The following is a 13,801-nucleotide window of genomic DNA, read 5'->3' on the forward strand; positions in this document are numbered from 1 at the left end:
AAAAACACTGTTGGACGTTTCATCGTCATGAAAATCCATGTTTGTCATATGTTGAGGCGAATTATATACATGACTTGGAGGTAATGATGCTGGATGATCGTCATCTTCAATGTTGTTGTTCAACATATGATCGACCTATGTCTCAGTCTCTTCTTCTTCTTCATCAATGACGTTGACTTCTGTTTCTGCTTCTGGGTCAGCTTCATCTGAGTTTTCTGAATCAAATTCATCATATTCAACTTTATTAGTTATCTGAGATTGTTGAGATGGTATACTTGGTTGAAGAGTAATATATAACTCAATAGAGTTACAACCAGAATGTTCGTGACTAACAAACATATATTCAACATCTTCATCGTCTCGTACCTTTAGCAGGAAAATCTTGCATTGACTGTTTTTGGAAAAAATGGATTTTGATACGTGATTTGTGACACAAGACCAGATCCTATGCAAGATTCAATTCGTTTTTTTTAAATGCAAGAAATCTGAATTTCTCTTGATCGTAAGTCGGATAGTATTGGTGTTTCGAAAACAAAACATGAATAGATCACATTCATATGTCTCACCGTTGCAGTGAGCATTGATAGTATATTTTGGTGCAGATGAGATTGTAATATTTTTTGTGCAAATGAAAAGTAATATTTTTTGGTGCAAATGAATTTGTGTTGATTGTAGAATGTAGACAGTAAGACACTTAAATAAACAAGTGATGTGGCAAGCATGGGAGCCCTAACGCCAGTCCAATTGGCACTAGCATGTATTCCTTATACATGGGCGCCTGTCCAATTGGCGCTAGCATGTATTCCTTGCAGACCTCATAACTCAGCATGCATATAGCCATGCAGGCACCATGCTATGTGAAGACCATGCATGCATGCAAGTATAAGAGGTGTCGGTTTGATTGGAGCTAGCATGTTACATTTGCATGTGTAAGCCAAACCATTTGGCGCTAGCATGCAAGCACTATTATCCATGCATTCAAACTTTTGCATGTCTTTGCATGTCACTCATTATAAATAGCCATGCAAGTCTCACATTTTTCCTCACCAACAATCACTTCTTCATCTACAACAACAACTCTTTCATATGTAATAACCACTGTTTCAAATATTTACTCCGATAAGATGTCTCTCCTCACTATGGATGAATCGCACAGAGGCGCATTTGCAAACATAGCAACTTATGTAAGCGTTTAATTCTTGTATTATTTTTCTAGAATAATTTTTAATAACGATTGTTAATTTGTTGTTTATCTTTTATAAAGTAACGTATTTTGTTGTTTCTTTTTTAGGATGTTTCTAGGTTTCGAACTCGGGTCCACAAATTTGTACACATGGACCCGATGATTCAACCGTATGTCGAACTCGCTGGTTTTGGACATATAAGCAAAATAATATCTTGGTCGGTGGATAATAAATTTATTCTTGCATTATGTGAAAGCTGGCGTCCCGAGACACACACATTCTGGTTTCCAACCTTTGAATGTACCATGACGTTAGAAGACGTCTACATATTATTGGGACTGCCTATCGAAGGTAAGGCGGTAAATGGTAAAACCAACAATGCGAATTCAATTTGCATGGACCTCTTGTATGCTGATTTGTTAGATGATAACTCGAGAGGTCAAGATATACTCCTTTCACGCCTTAAGGCATATTATAACAACTTACAGTTAAATGGGAATTCTACTGAAGAGGCTCGAATAATAAAAAATAGGTGTTACATTATGATTTTAATTGATTTATCTTTATTTCCCGAAGGTAGTGGTTCTAGTATGCATGTTATGTATTTACCTTTACTAAGACATGTAGATAGAATAGGAAGTTACAGTTGGGGGTCCGCTTGTTTGGCTTATCTTTATAGCTCTTTGTATAAAAATGCACACAAAGACACATCTATATTTTCTGGATGTGCTGTTTTTCTCCAAGCACGGGGTTGGTCCAGACTATCGTCCCTAGCGCTCGTTAACAACAACCCATTCCATTCCCGTACGCACAAAAGTAAGTTCTTAAAAATGGACTATATTTACTTACTTGACCGATTATTATCTCTAAATAATATTTTTACTTTTATGGTGCAGATGGTCGGTACGTGGTATGAGTTATAACAAATGTCCTAGACATTGTATTACCCAGTATCACAACCTCTTGGATCACCTTCGACCGACTGATCTATTGCCATTAACCTAATCATTTCGTAAAAATTTGTTAATTTCTTCTACCAAATTTATAATCTTACATTTCAGTTCATTTGGCGTCCATATCTAAATTTGGATCACGACCATGAAATCAACGAACAAGACGCAGCCGTTTGGACTACATGCACATCGATCATAAGATTCACCACTGTGAAGATGTACAATAGTGATCATGTTAAATTGCAGTTCGCTATGCTTTAACATATCCCAGATCCCCCGGCAAACCTAGGAGAATGACATCTACGCAAAGTTAAAGACCAATGGAACTTTAACTCATGGCAAAGCTTCGCTAGATCTGAGTGTCATAAATGGAAACACCACCAAGACCATGTCTTAACTGATGTTGTGATGCCAATTGAAGAAAAACCAAGTCGTAATTATATGGCTTGGTACAAATCGGTTGGATTTGAGTTCATCGCCGAGGATATGTACCTATACGATCCATGCTAAACAACTTACACACCAGAAGGCTCAACATCTAACCCCCAACAACATCGTCAGACCGGCTACTCACAACCCCATATCCATCAAAATTTCCGATCCACAAACATACAAACCTACAACCCCAACATGCCAAACATCCAACCACAATACCAAGAGCATACCCCGTACCACCACTAACAACTAGATCATCATCAAGACATCCAACATCGCTATGCACCCAACACATCACCCTATCATAGCCGCCTTAGCCAAAACACTCAATGATCATTTAACACTAACCGTACCTCCTACTACCATAGCCAAGAAGCCCAAACATCTCAAAACCAAAACCTTCAACAACCATATGTCTACCAAACACCACAACAATCATTTCAACCTTTCCTCGACGCATCATTCACACCAATGTCTCCCTTCAATCGTCCTGGTCGCTCTCTAACAACTCAAACACATCCCAACTACTCCGGCATAGGTCATGAACTCTGTTATGGCGGTACCCCTTCGATGCATACACAAGACTACGCTGATTTGTCTGACTATTTCAGGAAATCTCGTGCAGTTGATGGTGATGTTCCTGAGCCCTCAGACACCCAAACACCTAGGGTGAATCATCAATGTGGGTTAGGGCCACGAGTTCAGGTAGCTAGGGGACGTGGGACCGGATGTCCGTTAGGTGATCTCGGTCACCGACATTAGTCTTTTTTGTATAAACGGGTATTAATATTAATATGAATCGGTCCGATTTCGACATTACCTGTCATGTACAATGTTTTTCTAAAAAAATTATGAAACACACACATGTGCCAGACCAATTGGCGCCTCCTCTAAAACTTAACACACAAGCGCCAATTGGATTGATAACACAAGGTGGACTAGCCAATCCAATTAACGTCTCCTCTCTAAGTTTAAGAGCAGATGCCAATTCATCTGGTGCCTCCTCTTAAAAGTGGGGTAGTTTGAGATTTTTTTTAAAACTGAGTTATTTTGGATTTTTTTTAAAATTGGGTTATTTGGGTAAAAATTTCAAATATTTTACGCTAAGAGTAAATGATAAACGGTTACAAAAAAGAAGAAGTTTATAATCATTTTTACTCATCAAGAGTAAGCTTCGAAGATTAAAAATAGAAATAAATAAAAAGAACTCAGACAAATTCACTCAAACGTATAAATGGAAAATTTCTAAATTTCGTTGAATCAAATACACATGTTTTTAATTTAGAAACATTTATATGACTACTTTTTCTATATTAAAACTATTATGCACTACTCCAACCTGATTTATAAACAAAAAAATACATGTTTTATGCTTATTAAGAAGTGCATTTAAATTTTTTGATTTCATGTGAGAAAGACAACATAATTACTGGTATACCCTCAATTAATTTGTCTTCTAGTAACAATATTAAGTAATTAATGCAGGGATACTTTTGGAATAAAAGACATTAAATGCACATAGATTTATTGATATTTGCTTATATTTAAGGTCATTTATTGACATTTGCTTATATTTAAGACAAAAAAAATTAAAAGACTTTTACTTATAAATAAAGTCGGAGGGAGTAACTTTTTAGTTTTATTTACATTTAGGCTTATTATTTTTATTTTATTAATGAAGGTTCGTGTACTTGAATATTGAATATGTATTTATTTTAAAATTTACAAATTAAAAGAAATAAAATAATAATGTTTATAATTAGTGTCGAAACTTTTTAAGTTAATTTCAATTTTCACTTTAATTTTTATCTAATAAAGGTTATATTTTAATCTTTCAAAAACCATTCTATTAGTTAAGTTGATTTTTTTTAAAATTGTGTGAAAAAATATTTAGTTGTCTATATGTGACACGGTAAAGTAAGCAATTAGGAAATGGATTAAATTGAAATTTTATAAATAATTAAAAATTCAAATTAAAACTTTTTTATATTAATAAACTCTAGAATCTTGACAATTTTGTAGTTGTTGTAAAGATCTGACTCGTCATATGAAACAACTTTTCTCATCTTATAGATGAACACGTTATAGCTTCCTATTAAACATGATATAAACTCTACACTATAAGTTATGTGTCATCATCTAATTACTGTTTTATCCTAAAAAACTAAACAATTCAGTAAGTTCTCAATAACATATTTCAATGCATTAGTATAGAATTATTGCACTAACAAATTTGAGATTGTAAAATCTTAAAAAAGTATATAATTCTGTATTTATTTTTAAATTTTTTATCTTTCCCTTGTGGAATATTGCAATAATAAATTTGAAACTGTAAAATCTTAAAAAAGTATATAATTCTGCATTTATTTTTAAATTTTTTATTTTTACCTCTTGGAATAGAGCATATATTTGGTAGATCTAATCATTCAAAAAAACCACAAGAATGCCACAAGATGAAAATGGTGAAATGATGAATATTGAATGAATACTATATCGAAAGAGCGAAATTTAGGGGCATTGGATGAATATATACATGTTACTTATGTACTTAAAACGGTCTGATTTTTGCATTTTAAGATGCATAACTTTTCCTGGATAGAGACTAGCACCCACTTTCCAACAAAATTTTTAATTTGATAAATTTAAATAAATTAAAATGTAATATAATAATTCCATATTATCTAATAAATGTTTATCTGGAGTGTCACGCAGACACAAACTAATAAAAATTCACAAAATTTAACATATAAGATCAAATTGATTATCAGAAATATATTTAAGGGACTTAAAATATTTTTTTTTAATAAAAGATCAAATTAAAATGTAAAATTAAGTTAAATGACCGAATGATGCGTTAAACCAATGAAAAACCACTTTAAACAATTGCCAAATATATATATTTGTAACGGTTGATACAAGACGAATATAACAGTTGTAATAAAAGGTTCATTGTATTAAGGTTGTCTTTACAACAAAAAATAATAATTTATGAACGTAAAATACAATAGTTGTTACTTTTTATTATTTTTTAAAAGTAAATTAATTTAATGTACTTTGAATTATTTTCACTTTAAATAAGGTTGAGATTCTCTATTCTTTCAAAACATATTAGAATAATCAGTTTGTGAATGAATCACATTATCTAAGTGAATCATTTATAAGATAAAATGAACAAATACAACCGATTCAACGACAACAGAAATTTAGCAATAGTTCTTATGATTTTACTTTTGGTATCATTTGTTGTAGCGTTTCCTTATTTTATGACTCCCGAACCTTCCATTTTTTTATTAATAGGGTTATCTTTTATTCCTCTTTTTGTGTTATTTTATTCAATTTTTCTTGTAATTTTTGTTTGGTGACATCAATGGTTAGAGGTGATGACAGATATTGTGGTCATGGTTTATATTTGTAATATTGGTGATTTAGGTTTTCATGGAAATAAAAAATATTTGGATGCGTTATAGATGAACTCAACAAATAATATTGAGATTTTATAGTTGATCATTTAAAAGAATATTAGGTCTTCAAGTGAAAAGAAAGATATAGTCTTTTTTTCTCAGGAAATATCTTGTATTTGTAAGTATATGAGACATTAGTTCCAACACAATTGTAAAAAGGATATTAATGTTACAATTATTAATAATATAATTATGCGATTAGGATGAATGTGTGAATATTTTAATATATATATATATATATATATATATATATATATATATATATATATATATATATATATATATATAAAAGAAACTTTAAATAAAGTAGTCAAAACATATCGAGTGTTGTTAATAATTTCTTTGATTTCTTAATTAGTAGTCAAAATTTATCAAGTATAGTTAACTAAAAAAGAATAAGATAATGAATTTATAATATTTAAATATATTTGATGATATTAAAAATGTTACATTTATATCGTAAATCACAAATAATTTACATTTATATATATATATATATATATATATATATATATATATATATATATATATATATATATATATATATATATATATATATATATATATATATATAAGGTCAGCTCAATTAATTAGAGGATCTTATTCCAATTTAAAAAATAAGTCTGAAAGATCAAATTAAGAAAAATTGATATAAAATCATAAAATTTAAAAACAAATTATAATTTTATATTTAATTAAAAAAAGTGTAAATAGATTTTAAAAATAAATTAGAATTTTACACCTATTTTCAAAAAACAAGTATAAAATTTATTGATTTAGTAATTAAAAAAAATAGTGCCCCAAAATATGGGGCTAGTGCTATAGCATATGAAACACATGCTTATGGTCGGCCATATATTAAAATTAGAATCAAATAACAACAAAATTTAGTAATATGATATTTCCAATAATTTTTTACCGCATATTTGTATATCAAAGTTCATCATTGGATTGAAAACTATTATCATATAGATCATGTCTATAAATTTAATATAAATTAGAAATTATTTGACATGTCAACGAGATACATAAAAACTCACGTCTTACAAAACTTCATGAAAATCGTTAATTTTATTACTTTCTATAACATATCAAATGACTTTTTATTAATGTAAAATTTTATAGGCATGATCTATATGATAATAACTTTCAATCCAACAGTGAATTTTGTTATACAGATATAGGGTGAAGAGTTATCGGAGGTGTCATGTTACTAAGTTTGAAAGAATTATTGATTTCTTTAAGATATCTTAGGGATTCCTCAAGACCTGAGGCACTCTCTCTTATTTTAGCATTTTCTTCCTCTAATTGATCAGTCACTATAAATAGTTGAGCGTAAAATTGTTTGATACCTGGAATAGTATCTCCCTCGTAGGATGCATTTAAGTAGATTTCATATTCTTCTTTGGAAGCAGACTTTTTGATCTTTCTCCTCGAGGTTGATATTTCTCCTCTTCTTCTTCATTCGAGTATTTAAGAAACTTCTTCATCTTCTTTGACAATTATTAAACAAGATGGCCATTCTTTGGATGTTGAATTTGTGGAACCTTCTTTTGTAGGTGATATGCTTTTAAATAAGGACATCAACTTTTGATGATGACAACTAAAGTATTACGATAAGTCAAGCACGAACGATTAAACAAATAAAGATGCAAACCTATCTTTAGGGTTTGATAAACTTGATGATCCGATGATGGAAAATAAATAAAAATCTAAAGCCTCATCTTAAACCCACTTAAGCAATGTGTCAACATAGAGAGAATTATCCGATAAATGCTTGAAGAAATATTTGGTGATCTCCTATTTTAGTAATGAGTGAGCGATTGTAAGGAAAAAAGACTTTATCATAAACGTATATGGCTAAAAGCACACACACTCTAAAACATTTTTCAAATTGTTTTATCAAAGAAAATATCTTCAAAAATATCTTGAAGTTGTGCCAGATGAGTTGGGAGATGTTAAAATAGCAAGAGGGAAAATTTTAGCTTATCTAATCGATTATGTCCTTTGTCTAATCGATTTGATTAGTTTAAACTTACGCTCCAAGCAATTCAGACAACACCTTAATGATGTATAATGACTAGATATATTTTCCTTCCTTTTATGGAACTTACAAACAATTATTTTCATCTTCTAATCGATTAAACATAAGTTTTAATAGATTAGATTGTTACAAAATGCGTTAAAATGAAATTTCCTTTTTGAGCCAATCTCAGGACTATAAATTGATGTCTCATTTCTTATTTTAAATCCTCCATAATTGTGTTTTGACACTTCCATCTCTCTCTCTCTCTCTCTCTCTCTCTCTCTCTCAAAACATTTCTTTAACTTTCTCTCACAATGTTTTTAGCCTAAGTACTTTTGTGAGAAAATTTCTTTTGTGAGTGAGATCATATTGTAATTCTGGAATGAGTAGAATTGTAAAATTCACCAAGAGAATATTTTGTGTATACCTTGGTTGAATACTGTACAATTAGGAATTTGTTTGGGTTAAAGCTAAACCCATAAAATGCTTTTGTTTGGGATAGAGTATGTTCTTTATAGTTTAGGATATAGATTAGCTTGCGATAAAATATCCTCTAGGTTTTTGATTAACCCGATATTAAAACCCAAATAGTTTGAAGCTCATCCCAGTATCTAAAAGATTCATATGTTCAAGATCAAACTGATGTTAGAATCTCATATGCTTTTTAATTAGCCTGTATAAAACCAAGGTATTGAGCTAAAAGGTTATGGAACTTGAAGACTAACTTCTCCAAGGTCTGTGAAGAAAAGATTTTCCCATGTTATGGAACTTGAAGGTATTGAGCTAAAAGGTTATGGAACTTGAAGACTAATCACTTCAATCCACCATGTTGGAAGGAAGATTTTCCCCTTTGAGCATGCCGCAATGACATGGGAGCAGGGAGTACGAAAGACTTGGAACTTTCCGCAGTCGCACCAACCTCTATCTAGTTTGACTATGTACTGTCCCATCGACATGCCCTCATTGTGATCCATGGACTCGACAACACTAAACCAACCTTTAGTTCAGTTAAATATCCTAACCACGTGTGTGTTTGCTTTGACAGCTTCATGTCTGATGAATTTCATTGAAGCATCACTGAATAACTGTCCAGATTGCAACACTAAACTCCATTTTGAGCGTCTGGTTTCAAACAACACCCCTAGCCTGAAATATGTAGCTTGCACCAAAGCGGTTATTGGTAGGTTACAGATGCCTTTGAAGACAGAGTTCATTGATTCCACAAGATTTGTTGTCATGTGGCCACAACGTTGACCGTTGTCGTATGCCCTAGTCCACTTCTCCAACGGAATACTATCGATCCACTGTACCGCATCTTCGTTTCACAATCTTATTTCCTCGCGGTAGTGTTTGAAAGAAGGTTCTGATAATGCGTAACCTGCATTGATAACCTTCTTCCGTAACGTCTTATCTTTGATTTCCCGCATGAAATTATGAGCAATATGTCTAATACAGAACACATGCGTCGAAGGAGGATTTTACCAGCCGTTGTCAATGTTATTATATGCACTGATGATTGAGGGGTGTCTGTCGGAGATCAAACACAAGTTAGGTTGAGGTGCAACGTGCAATCGGAGATTTCTTAGGAAAAAACTCCATCCCTCAGCAGTCTCCCCTTCAACTAGGGCAAAGGCGATTGGAAAAATATTGCTGTTCCCATCTTGTGCCACTGCCATCAGTAACGTTCCTTTGTATTTTCCGTACAACCATGTACCATCAATTTGTAGAATTGGTTTACAGAAAGAAAAACCTATGATACATGGTAGATACGCCCAGAATGGACGGTGAAATATTCTATTTCCAACAACACACATACCATCTGGTGTATAGGCGGGCAATGTTTCCATCTTGACAATTATCCCGGGAGCATGTTGTTTTAGAGCCAATAGGTATTTTAGAAGTTGTTTGTAAGACTCCTCCCAATTGCCAAACACTTTTTCAACATCTTTTGTCCTAGCTATCCATGTCTTCCTATATGATGGAGTGTACTCGTACTCTGCCCTAATATGCGAGATTATTGTACTCACCTTTAGCGACGGACTATCGCCAATGATAGACAATATTTCAGCGCATATTAGTCGAGAGCTTAATTTACGATGATCCTGCATTGGGTTTGTCAGCATGCATGTGTGATCTGGACCCATTGATCCAATCTCCCAAGACTCGCTCCTCTTCCGGTATGAAGTTGAAAACCTAAAAAGGCAGTGCTCATTCGGACAATAAACTTTATACCTCGACGCGTCAGTTCTGTCAACTCTGAAATCATCTGATAGTTGCATGTGGAATTTCTTAATGGCTTTTACACATTCCTCTTTTGTGCGAAATGTGTCTCCTTGTTTCAGAGATCCTTGCATCTGCATGTAAGGATTGTACCATACATCTGCCGAAGGTTCATTTGAACCCAAATTTAACCTTGTCATGTGTTAGGGTGGGCAATATACATGAATTACTGGTATTGGCTCCTCTTCCTCTTCAGCGTTCACCATCGAATCAACCATGATCTCAACTTCTTCCTCTTCGTCGTCTGGAACATTCACCTCAGCTTGTTCGTCACCAGTCTCACAAAACACTTGTGACTGATCAATGTACTGAGACACCTGTTGTTGATGTGGTAATATATACAACTCTATATCGTTGTAACCGGATTGTTCGTGACTGACAAACATATGCTGAACATCATCATCATCTTAAATCTTCTTCTGATAAAATTTTACCTGGTTTTCTGCAAACCAAACCAGATTTTTATAGATGATTTGGTCCGCATTACTGCACTGCAATTTCTTTTCTATTCTTTGTTTTAGATGTGAAAAATTTGATCGTCGATTTATTGTAAACCGAGTTACCTCTGTGTTTCAAAAACAAAAACCGAACAACTGGTGATCAAATATTTGACCTTCGACATGGGCACTGATCATGTAATGTTGTGTGAAAGACATTTTGTTGAAATATTAAATATGTAGATATATTGAATGGAATTGAATGCATTGCTAACTTGTTCATCTGCACAACATAAATAACTTGGTCATTGCTAACTTGGTCGTTGCATTGATAACCTGGTCATTGTCTCTACAGACTTGACCATGCTTGCAGTAGATATAATCAACCATGCAGAGAAAATAGTGACAAGAACACACATGCGCCCGAGAATCAAAGAATCTCTGAAACCTGAGCCCTAAGATTCCCACCTAGGTGCCTATTCCCTAGGCGCCATAAAGTAACTCGGGTGCGAAAGGGTTGGGTGCCTCTTCACAAAAAAGGTCTTAGGCGCCACTAGGAATGGCGCCCCTTCCCATTGCCCTACACTAAGGCGCCAAGAGGAAGGGCACCTCTTCCTTGCATGTGAAGAATCACACGTAGGCGCCAAGAGGAAGGGCGCCTCTTCCCTTGCACGTGGTTTCTCACATGCGCCTAGAAGATATTCCTCACATGCTTTCTCTCACATGCTTTCTGAAGTTTGTCATTCCCTTGTCTTCTCTTGCCATTCCATGCAACCAATCACATTCATTTTAGGTTACAAACCTACTCACTCATTCATCTATAAGTAGTCTCTCATATCAACAATATCAAATCATCTTCGTCAATACTCAATTATATTCTTCTACCACACTTGTTTCCTCTACCACACTCAAGCTTTGCAAAATCAAATCATGTCTTTGTTGACTATGGGCGATGAACACAGAGGCACACTCGAGAATATCTCGACATTTGTATGTTATCTCTCTCTTTTTACTTTCTATGTTTTTCTTACTTCTTATAGATGTGTGTTTGTTGAGTATGTATTTCTTCTTCTAATTGTATTTTCTTACTTTTTTGTTATTAGGATCCGAAGCGGTTTAAATGCCGTGTACATGAATATGTACCCCACGATCCTTTAATAGAACCATATATTAGAGGATGTGGATTTGAAAATCTACTCAACATTGTTTCGTACTGGGTGGACTAAAAATTCATTCTGGCTTTGTTGGAGAGGTGGAGACTCGAGACTCACACATTTCACCTTCCAATTGGTGAGTGTACCATCACACTTGAGGACGTGTACATGTTGTTGGGTCTCTGTATAGACGGAAAGGCAATGAATGGTTGAGTTAACCAAGACAACAATATCTGTAATGAATTATTCGATGCCCCTTTGTTAGACGACGAAACTGAGGGAGACACACCCAGTCAAGCAAGGGGGCAAAGTATAAATTTAAAATACCTTAAACAATATTATGCCAGTATAGTATTGTCCTACGATTCAACCGAGTATGAGAAAATAATAAAAGCTCGGTGTTATATTATGATTTTATTTGGTAATTTTTTGTTTCCAGAAAGTACAGGTAATTCTGTAAATATAATGTATTTACCTTTATTACGCAACATTAATAAGGTAAACATTTATAGTTGGGGTTCAACTGTGTTGGCCCATCTATATAGTGCAATGTGTAGAACTGCAAAAAAGAATACTTGTACTTTTTTTTCATGTGCATATTTGCTTCAAGCTTGGGGTTGGTCAAGAATGTCGTCGCTCGCCCTGGTAAATGAGCGCCCATTCGTGTCCCCGTTTGCAACCAAGTAAGTCTAACACTTTACCATTCACCATTTAGTTAATTATATTTTATATTATAATTAACAGTAAATAATATTTTTCCCTTCTTTTTTATCTTAGGTGGTCAGTAAGGGGAATGAACTACAACAGGTGTCCGAAACACGCTATTGTAGTCTATCGAAATCTATTGGACCATATTGGACATGACGATGTAATAATCCTACCCAATTATATTTTAATTTAAAAATACTTCTCAAATTATTTTCCATCTAATCATTTCGTATTGTTTTACAGTTTGTCTGGAGGCCATATCTGGGTCTGGATCATGATGTGAACCATGACGATACTGCAGTTTGGACAACGAAGACACCAATTATCCGATTCACTACGGTGGAAATGCACCAGAGTGACCGGGTCAAGCTGTAGTTTGGAATGCTACAACAGATTCTAGAATCTCCCACGTGTTTGGGAAATTGACATCAAAAAAGGGTTAATGCACTGTGGGATTATTCTGACTGGAGAGACTTTGCAAAAGACATGTGTCGTCAATGGAGGAATCGACGACAATACATCTTGAACGAACCAGTCATCCATGGTGCAAGACCGACTCAACAATATATGACATGGTTTAGGTCGGTAACAACTCAGCAATTTGTATCTGAGCCGCGGTATTTGATGGATCCACGCCAACATGCTTCGTCATCCTACGTCCCACAATAATTCACCACCCAACACCAATGTGAACCCTCCCAAACCCAACAACCAAGCACACAACATCAACCAACTACATACACACAACAACCAAACACCCAACATCGCAACCCGTTCATGCCAACCACCTAACAACCAACCATCCAACGTCACAATCCATTCATACCACCACCCAAACATAAAACCAAGAATCAAACCTCGCAACCACAACCGTCTATATCCCAGATGATTCATATGGGTCACTTCATCATAGCCCCCCACCAATGAACACCCAACCATTGTTTAACTATAGTACGCCCCAGGAACCATTGCTTCGTTTCCAAAACGACTCAATGGCCCAATTTGGGTAACTATACCGTCCCTAATTCACCCAACCCCAATGCCCTAACTACGATGACACGTGCACCGAACTCCATTACGGAAGCGTCGTTGGCCAGAGCCCCTCCGGATATTGGGAGCAAATGATGACACATTTATCAAATACCGCTGGAACTTGCGCCAGA

The sequence above is a fragment of the Lathyrus oleraceus genome, chromosome 1, assembly GCF_024323335.1.
Source record: "Lathyrus oleraceus cultivar Zhongwan6 chromosome 1, CAAS_Psat_ZW6_1.0, whole genome shotgun sequence".
Classification (NCBI taxonomy): domain Eukaryota; kingdom Viridiplantae; phylum Streptophyta; class Magnoliopsida; order Fabales; family Fabaceae; genus Lathyrus; species Lathyrus oleraceus.